General features: G+C 32.6%; 1 long non-coding RNA gene across 1 annotated transcript; it reads right to left on the minus strand.

Annotated features, from left to right (window-relative positions):
- Positions 1–201: 201 nt before the first annotated feature.
- Positions 202–3,365, minus strand: LOC145799180 (uncharacterized). The gene is made up of 2 exons (XR_014341198.1): positions 3,124–3,365; positions 202–507 (listed from the first exon to the last, which is right to left on the minus strand). It is a non-coding gene; the product is annotated as an uncharacterized LOC145799180 (long non-coding RNA).
- Positions 3,366–9,087: the final 5,722 nt, after the last annotated feature.

Consider the following 9,087-nt stretch of genomic DNA (forward strand, 5'->3'; position numbering starts at 1 on the left):
TATAGCAGATCAGTCCACTTTACCGATTGCTAGCCGGAAAGATCGTGTTACCTCTATATAGCACAACCACATTCCATAACCCATGCATCTCAATTTCCTTCCAATCATTCACATATGATTACGTAATTATGCAGTTAATCAACAACACATAAGGTTTCATATCAACCTATTTCACATCAATTTTGTAATGCCCCCAAAATATAATACAACTAATATACTTCATTTATAAGAGTTTATATTATAGAAGGTCTTACATGCATTATACATTCATAGATATTCATTCAGAATCTACAGCACATAACATTTGTTAATAACGACAAAATAAATGCCCTACGGTCTTACATCTTTCCAAGACATACTTGGTTACAACAAAAGAGAGTCATAAGCTCTATACATATAAAGCCCTTGGCTTGAATAAACATTTACACACACAAAAATAATCAAATAGAGCCTTCAGCTCCTAAGTCCTTCCTAGCTATATCCTTGGAGGGAGCATATCACTTGTACCTGAAAATGGTTTCCCAAGCAGGGTGAGCCAAAGCCCAGTAGAGATAGACTAACGCAATATATGAGGTTTAACTAAGATATAAGTATCAGACAAATGTTCACTATTCATGACCAACTTACATTTCTTTTCCCATGACCATACAATATTGATATCCATATCTCAATTCATTTCCACTCATTCATTTCAAGTTAATTCATTTCATTTCGAGTCAAGTTCATTATTATCTATACAACCCAAATGAGACTACAACTTAGTGGTTCACAAATCAATACAAGCATTGTTCAAACAATGCAATTTTTCCATTTTACGGAATTCTCATCCGAGGGAATCGGCACCCATTTATACACAAGATTTTGGGACTTTCACCCTGGACACTCCGACCAACTTAATTATAAATTGAGTCCATTCCCTATCTCCTCCCAAACAATGGAGTACATCCCTTATCTCCTCCCAAACAATGATACATATACAATGTATTTAAAAGCATCGTCACATACAATGACTATCCATAACACATATTCAATGATTTAATCATACCGTCATATTCAATGACATAATTTAAATGATTAATTTCAATTCACCTAATTCTTACGCATTTTCTACAACAATCATGGCTATCCTCCACCGATAGCCCAATATAGATATTTCTAAACAGATATACAATTTTTATAACAAATAGTTTATCAAATTTCCATAGGTGAGTGATTTATCAAATCCAACTACACCATTCATTCACACATCCTCCCAATTTCATATTTCCCATATCAATTTCATTATTTATACAAAATAATTATTCAACACAAATTAGGGAAAATTTTCCCCTTCTTAAATATCAACCCCAAGGCGAAATTCACCATTTTAACCTAAGGTAGCCTCATATTCAAAACCCCATTTTCATTCATAGATCCAAACATAGAAATCCCTCTTTCAAATTAGATCCAAACCCTAACTTCACCCAAATCACTCCCAAATCTCATCATTTATACATAACAATGAATGACTAGGTTAAAAACCATAATGAAGTGTAGAATATCCCTACCTCAAGTATAAAAGCCCAAAGGAGAAATGGAAGAAACTTTGAAGACGACCAAGCTCCACCTTTTTCGGATCAAATGGAAGCCCACGAGATGCTCTATCTTTTTCTCAAAGGGAGTAGAGTAGAGACCCTTAGATTCTAGGGGATTTGTAGAGAGAAGTTGGGTTTTAGAGAGAGAAGGAGCCGTTTTAGGGTTTTTGTGAGAAAAGAGATCAAAAAGTGATGTAAAAATACTCTGCTGCGAACTGATATACGCGAGGCTCGCTCGAGCGAAGGAGTTGTCGCTCGAGCGACCAGACACAACAAGTGACCTCGCTCAAGCGCAAGAAGCGTCGCTCGAGTGCAAAATACATACCTTTAGAAATTTTACAGACGCACACCGTCGATTGAGCGCAAGAAGCCTCTCTCGAGCGAAGAGCTTTACCTTCCCAGAAATTTTGCGTCTGGGAAAAATACTGAGAGCACACAAAGCTTGCTCGAGCGCAAGAAATCTCGCTCGAGCGAAGAAGCAAATTTCACAAGGCTCACTCGAGCGCAAAAAGCCTCGCTCGAGCGAAGAAGCTAAAATCTAGGCAACAACAATCCAGACCAACTAATAACCAACCTGTTCTAAACACGCCCAACATATTCCAAAGCTCAAATTCAAAGAGTTAAAGGAGGAAAACAAGATATGGATACTATATTCAACCAAGAAACCCAAGTCCAAAATATAATAAAGGTCGGTTCAAAACCAGAATCGCTATAAATTCTACAACAAATAATACTGTCCTCCACCAATGGCCAAGGACAAAACCTCTAAGCATTTAATAGTAATAATATAAATAAGACAGTGTGATTGTGATAACATTTCCATACCTCAATATTACCAATATCGTCTAGAGTTAGATTAAAATTATATCATCTCGTAATGTCCACAATTGATTCCACTATTTTCAATCACCAATATTTACAACGTAGGCCAATTTCATGATAATCATTCATTTCATTCTCTCTCTACTTTCCATTTCTAGTTCACAATGATTATTACAATAATCTATTAATTACTTTTTAACTATCACATTTTTTTTTAATTGACCAAGAACAATACCTAGCTCAACTATTCATAAACATAAACTTTTTTGTACTACATAACCATCAATAAAAATTATGGTTTTTCATTTTAGACTTCACAACTAATTTTTAATAGCATCAATTCATCATATACCAACCAAGACATCACAAGATCAACCATTTAAATTTCCTTCTCTTTTCATTTCACATTTCTTATTCACAAAAAAATCAACATGACTCAATATTTATGTATAAAATAAATAAATAAATCATCTTTTCTTTTCATTCTCATAAACATTAAATTAAAAATTAGGACTTTTTATTCCAACCATCATAAACATGTTCTATTAGCTCAAATTTCCATAATCAACAACAAAATATAACATTAAACTATATGATTCAAAACCCTAAATCTCATCTACATGTATTTTGAAAAATCACTTATAAACTCCCTTTTTTTTTAATTCAATAAAAAGTACCACATATCCATCTATAATGATATATTGAAAAGAATCAAAGAAATCTCTACCTCAAAATGTAAAGAAAAGTAAATTTGAAAAAGGCAAAGCTTGTCAGATCAAGAATTCGAGACTACCATTGCGACGAGTGTGGCGAGCTCTCCAACTTCCCTTTACAAAGATTGTGCAAAATCTCACTATAAGGACTCCTACTCTAAGGTTAAAACTTGAGCAACAATGGTGAAAATTTAAGAAAGAGAGAGAGAGAGCCAAGAGAGAGAGAGAGAGACAAAGAGACAGACTGAAATAGTCTACTTAAAAGAAAGAAAAGAAGGAAAAGATAAAGAAAAGGGAAAAGAGGGGGGCAGCCCACGTGGTTTACTCCTCTCAATTTATGTGTATATATATATATTCATCTATATATACATGTCTATATATATTGATTAAAATCATTTTAACACCACCTTAATATTTTATAATATAATTAACAAAATGATGTAATTTTTCTCACCGTAAGATATATATTTCGTTAGATGGTACATACCATAAATATTCGTAGCTTTCTTATGATAACAATAACAAACAATTATAGATGAGACATAATTTAATCAATTGGATCCAAAATGAATGAAATTTAACCGTCTAAAATAAATCTCTAATTGAGATTATAATACAAAATACTTTAAATGGACTCAAGATGGTCCCCACCACTCACACAATTATAAATGACCAAACAGTTAAACATGGGTTATATTAACTCAAATTAAATTAATTCTAAATCATGGCTCTTGAATTAAATTTCCACTCATAAACCAAACATGGCCCACATATATATATATCAAACTACACCCAACAAACTTTATCTCAAGTTATGGTCTAACACTCAAAATAAACATAAAACTGAAATTATATCATAAAAATTCTGTTACGTCAATTTATCAAACACTGATAAGTCCATGAATTTTATAAAATTAAATATTCATCCTTTCATTCTAGAAATTTTGCCCAAGATACTAGATTCAAAATCATATAAAAATTTTATAAGCTTCTGAATTGTGAAACTGTTTTTAAAAGTTCATAGAATTAGAATCCAAATAAAAAGTTTAAAATTTGCATTGCCATTACATGTTTTGTCTAACAGAGAAAGGGGCGAGCAGCAAATGATTTCCCTCTAAAAACTTCTCACCTTTAGCGACTAATTTAGGTTTTTGTCGAAAAATGAATATATCTGACAACTATTCTATTTTGTCACCAAAAGTTTAATTTGGCGACTAATTTTTCTTTTGGTTGGAAAAAGCAATATAGCACAACTAATTTTATTTTTTGTCACTAAAACTTAATATTTGCCGACAAAATTGTTTGGTTGCCATACACTTTTTAGTCGCGAAAAGTGAAATTTTTGCCAACTAGAAATAAATTTAGTTGCCAATAAGTAATATATCTCGACTAAAAAATTTTAATAGCTATACCCTAAACCAACGCCAACTAATACATTTTTTAGTCGCCAAAAGAGACATTTTTGGCGACTAAATTCCTTTTAATTGCCAAATTTGGTCACCAAAAGTGTAAATTGTTAGTGTTTGATCTGAAAATAATTCTAGATGATCAATAAATTATCACATATAATCTTTATTTTTTAATAAAAAAAGAAATTTTACAAACCATCACATTTTATTAAAAAATCATTTTTTTTTATTTGTTTTAGCAAAAGTCATTTTTTAGCAAATTTGAGCCCATGATTTGCCATACAACACGAGCTTAACTCCCTAGCCACATCATTATAGGTGAAAGTGTAGATATGTAGCATTACTAGAATAATAAATTATTACCTGTAACTCCCATTTTTTTATATATAAAGTTTCACCGACCATCACTTTTAATAGAAAAAATAATGTTTATTTCTATTTGATTTTAGCAAAAGTCACTTAACTATTTAAGCTAATTTTTTTTTTAATTTTAATTTGTTTAATTGACAATTGAGATTAAAAAAAATTAAACAAAATCCACTATGTTTGGCAAGTGTTAAAAATATTCATTCATTTTCTTAATATTTTTGTCTTTTGTTTAAAAAAATATTTGTATTAAAAAAATTTATTGTTCAAATACTTTTAGCTTAGAAGGATATAATTTTTTTAATAAAATTTAAAACAAAAAATATAAATATAAACTTTTAATAGTGATTAATAATTTGAACATGTATATTTAATGACATATTATGTTTAGACCAATAAAATTATAACATATCATTATGACACATGTAAATATTGATTTCGTTCTAATTATAATAACATAATTTAAAGAAGAATTTAAATTGATAATTTAATAAAGGATGTATAAATTAAGGAATGAATATTGATTTTATTTCAATTATGGTAACATAATTTAAGGAAGAATTTAAATTTAAAATTTTATTTTAAGAATCTAAAATTAATTTATAGATCAATCATATTGTGACACATATTAACAAAAATTAAACAAAATCAAAAAAAAAATGAGAAAAAAAATTACAACTTTCCCTTAATAAGATAACAATATTTTACAATTATAATAGTATATAGATACAAGTCCTTTATCACACACCAATTTGCAATTGAGAATAAAAGCACTGCAAGCAATAGAAGCAAAATAACATATAGATGGCCATAGAAAAGTATGAAAAAGAAATTTACATGATTTGACAAAAGCAATACTAGAGTCCCAGACAAAAAGATCAATGATTTCAGGCAACTATGGGAAGCTTGAAAATGGAATTAAATTTTTTGGCCGCAAAAATCAAGACAATTATGGATCAAAACAAGGACATAAACATGAAATTTTTCCATGCTCTAGCCAATTACAAATATAGAAAGAATTTCATCAAATCTATCAAGGTTAATGGAGATGTTGTAGCAGAGCGATCTTGTATTAAAGTTGAAGTCGCGAAGTTCTTTTCTTTGCTCTTTGATGAAAGGTATTGCAATAGGCCTACTTTGAAGCGCAATTGTTTGTGTTCCTGAAGTAGTGAATTGACAACAAATCGTGTAACCCTAAAATTGAAATTCTTCAAGTAGTAAAAGATTGCAATAGAGTTAAAGCACCAAGTCCAGACAGGTAACATTGCGAAGAAAGTTTGAAGTGTTATCAAGAGTTCTGTCTTTGATTATTTGAAAGAATTTTATGGCAAAGCTAAACTTGTCAAAGCTTTCTTTTCTTGTTTTTTAATTTAACGGAAAGTCAAAGAACAAGAGTTTGAAACGAAAAAATAAACAAACACATAAACTAGAGGGCTAATCCCTCTCAACACGAACTCCAGTGATATCATCTATGACCAAAGCCTTCACTTCTTCAGGGGGATCTTCAAGTAGCACCACATGCTCATCTTGTGCTACACCCATGTTGGCTAACTTGTTTGCACATCTGTTGCCCTCTATAAGTGTATGTTGAAGTGAGCAGTTGCATGTCTTCAAAAGGAACTTTGCATCTTCTATGAGGGCTTTGTATGGTGAGTTGTGGCATGGAACAATCTGAATTTGGTTGATTGCTAGCTTAGAATCAGTTAATCTCCATCTTCGTTGTACCTTTCTGGAAAAGGACAATGAGACCTAGATATATGGTCCACAGTTCTGCTCCAACGCTTTAACAATGTCCCAATTTGACATAATAGCCTCAGATCCGAACACCAATTTCATCTTGTAGCTGCCCTCCATACCCTGCTTGACCTAGATTACCCTTAGAACAACCATCTACATTCAGCTTGAGTTTTCCTGCAGATGGAAAACTTCAATTAGCTAGTCTAGGTTATGAACGGCTAGGGTGAAGAGGGTATTGGAAAGCCTCATCAATCTCATTAACATAATTTCTTATGTTTTCTAGATTGACTTGAATGGGGTTAAGTTGATTATCAAAAACCAATTTGTGGTGATCCTTCCAAATTTGCCGAAGTGTAACAATAAAAACAAGGTACCATTTCTTACCCAAAAAATACAATTTTGTTTTTCTAATTAGAGATAACCCATTCAGAGAGAAGCTGACCACATCTATCCTCCCACCAATTAACATTTTTTAATTCTATCCAGATTTCCTTGGATGTATTGCACTCTCTGAGAAGATGGTTCATGTCCTCACTTGCTAAGCCACACCTGGGACACAAGTCAATGGAGGACCATGTTTCTTACAAGTCTCATATAATTGGTGAGCAATCTCCCTTTCAAAATGGTCTAGAGAAAGCATTTCAATTTATGGGAAATTTTGGCTCTGTTTGGTTGTATTCTCAAAATACAATTCCACCATATCATTCGCGCTTCACGTTTGGATATGATTTTGAAAATACAATTCCACCATATCATTCAAAATACATTTGGACTTCCCGTTTGGCAGCTTTCTTCTTCATTTCTCCACTGTCAAAAGCTTCCAACGTGTCTTTAGTCTTCTTCATTTCTGAAAAGCCTTCCATGTTCTTCATTTCTGAAAACGTTCACGTGCAAAAAGAAATTTAAAGCTGAACTGATCTACTCGTCTTCCTCTGTTTGAAAGATCACAGCTGATGATTCGTCACGGGTCACGTTCATTCTTGTGAACTGAGACCATTTTATAAACTATTTATGTGAACCCCCTTCCTACCCATACCATCTCCCAAAAATCAAGTGAGTTACAGTTTGTGCGTTGTGGAAGATTCATTCTCCAGGACCAAACAACGACGACACTGAGGTCAAATAAATCACAAATATCTTCCAAATTTTTTTTTACAACTCACTGATTTTCTAAAACATCCCCAATTTTATTCCAATCTTTTTTGTCACAGGTCAAATTTGTCAAACCTATTCTCGAATTAGATGACTACCAAAGAAGCGCACATTCACTCACCGTACCCACTCCATCACCGGTGACAACTATTCAACTCCCACTGATCTAGTACGTATATCCTTCAATCCATCTGGTATGTAGAAATGGGTTCTGAAATGGTTTCTAAGAAGTCGAAATGGGTATGGAAATGGTTTCTGATCTGTCTAAACTATTTGAACTATTTAAGCTGAGCCGGTCAACCGCCAAGACAACTGGCCAGTCGTCCCCCAGGTCATCCAACCGGTCGACCGCTATGCTTACCCAGCCGAGCACCCCATTTCATGCTTCTCTTCTTCTGCTCTTCTTCTTTTGCTTATTTCTGGTTATTTCTTTACTGTGTACACTTGTTTCACAAACTTTTTACAGACAATATTATCTTATTTTTATTTTGTATCTGTTTTTCCCTTCAATTAATCTGTTTTTCCTAACACTATTTAACAAGTTCAAATAAACATTAATTTTGATTCGCACTTTGACATAAATAATTGTAGTTGATTTTTGCATTATAATTTTTTTATATCCACTTCAGATTGGTTTAAATTTAAATTGTGTGTTTTTAGATGGATGGAAACAATTCAGATGACAATCAGGATACAAATGTGGACGCCCATAATTGAAATAAAGTTAATAAACATGTTGAGAAAAGAGGTTAAAAAAATCAAACAATAGGCCGTAGTACTGTGTGGACAATTAGGCATTGGAATCATTTTGTAAATCAGTTGCAAAATCTATATGGATTTCGATATACATCAAAACAGGTGCGACAAAAATATCAGCGATTGAAAGCTGGTTACCAAACGTTTAAGCGACTGCAGGCACAGACGTCTGGGATGGGATCCCATTGTAGGAACTATTGTTGCACCCAATGAATTTTGGGATAAGGTTTTTCATTAACCTGTACCATTTTCAAATTTTTTTGTAACATTTCATCACATGTACGGTATGCTTATTTTCGATATTTTCAATTGTTGTAGGCTACAAAAAATGTAAAGAAATTTAGGACAAAAGGATTTGAGTATTTCCAAGAAATGACGAAAATTGTTGAAAATTGTTGTGCCACAGAGGCCTTGTCTCGTGCATCCACACAAGGAGCCCTTGACTCAGATGAAGAAGATGAAATGCTTAATAAATTTTGGAACCCTGAAGCTGGTGGGAGTAATGCTGCTGAAGCCATTCCTGTTGACTTATTCGGCGATGAATACATGGATCCAACG

The sequence above is a fragment of the Camellia sinensis genome, chromosome 9 (genome assembly GCF_055761805.1).
Source record: "Camellia sinensis isolate YWXY chromosome 9, ASM5576180v1, whole genome shotgun sequence".
Taxonomy (NCBI): Eukaryota; Viridiplantae; Streptophyta; class Magnoliopsida; order Ericales; family Theaceae; genus Camellia; species Camellia sinensis.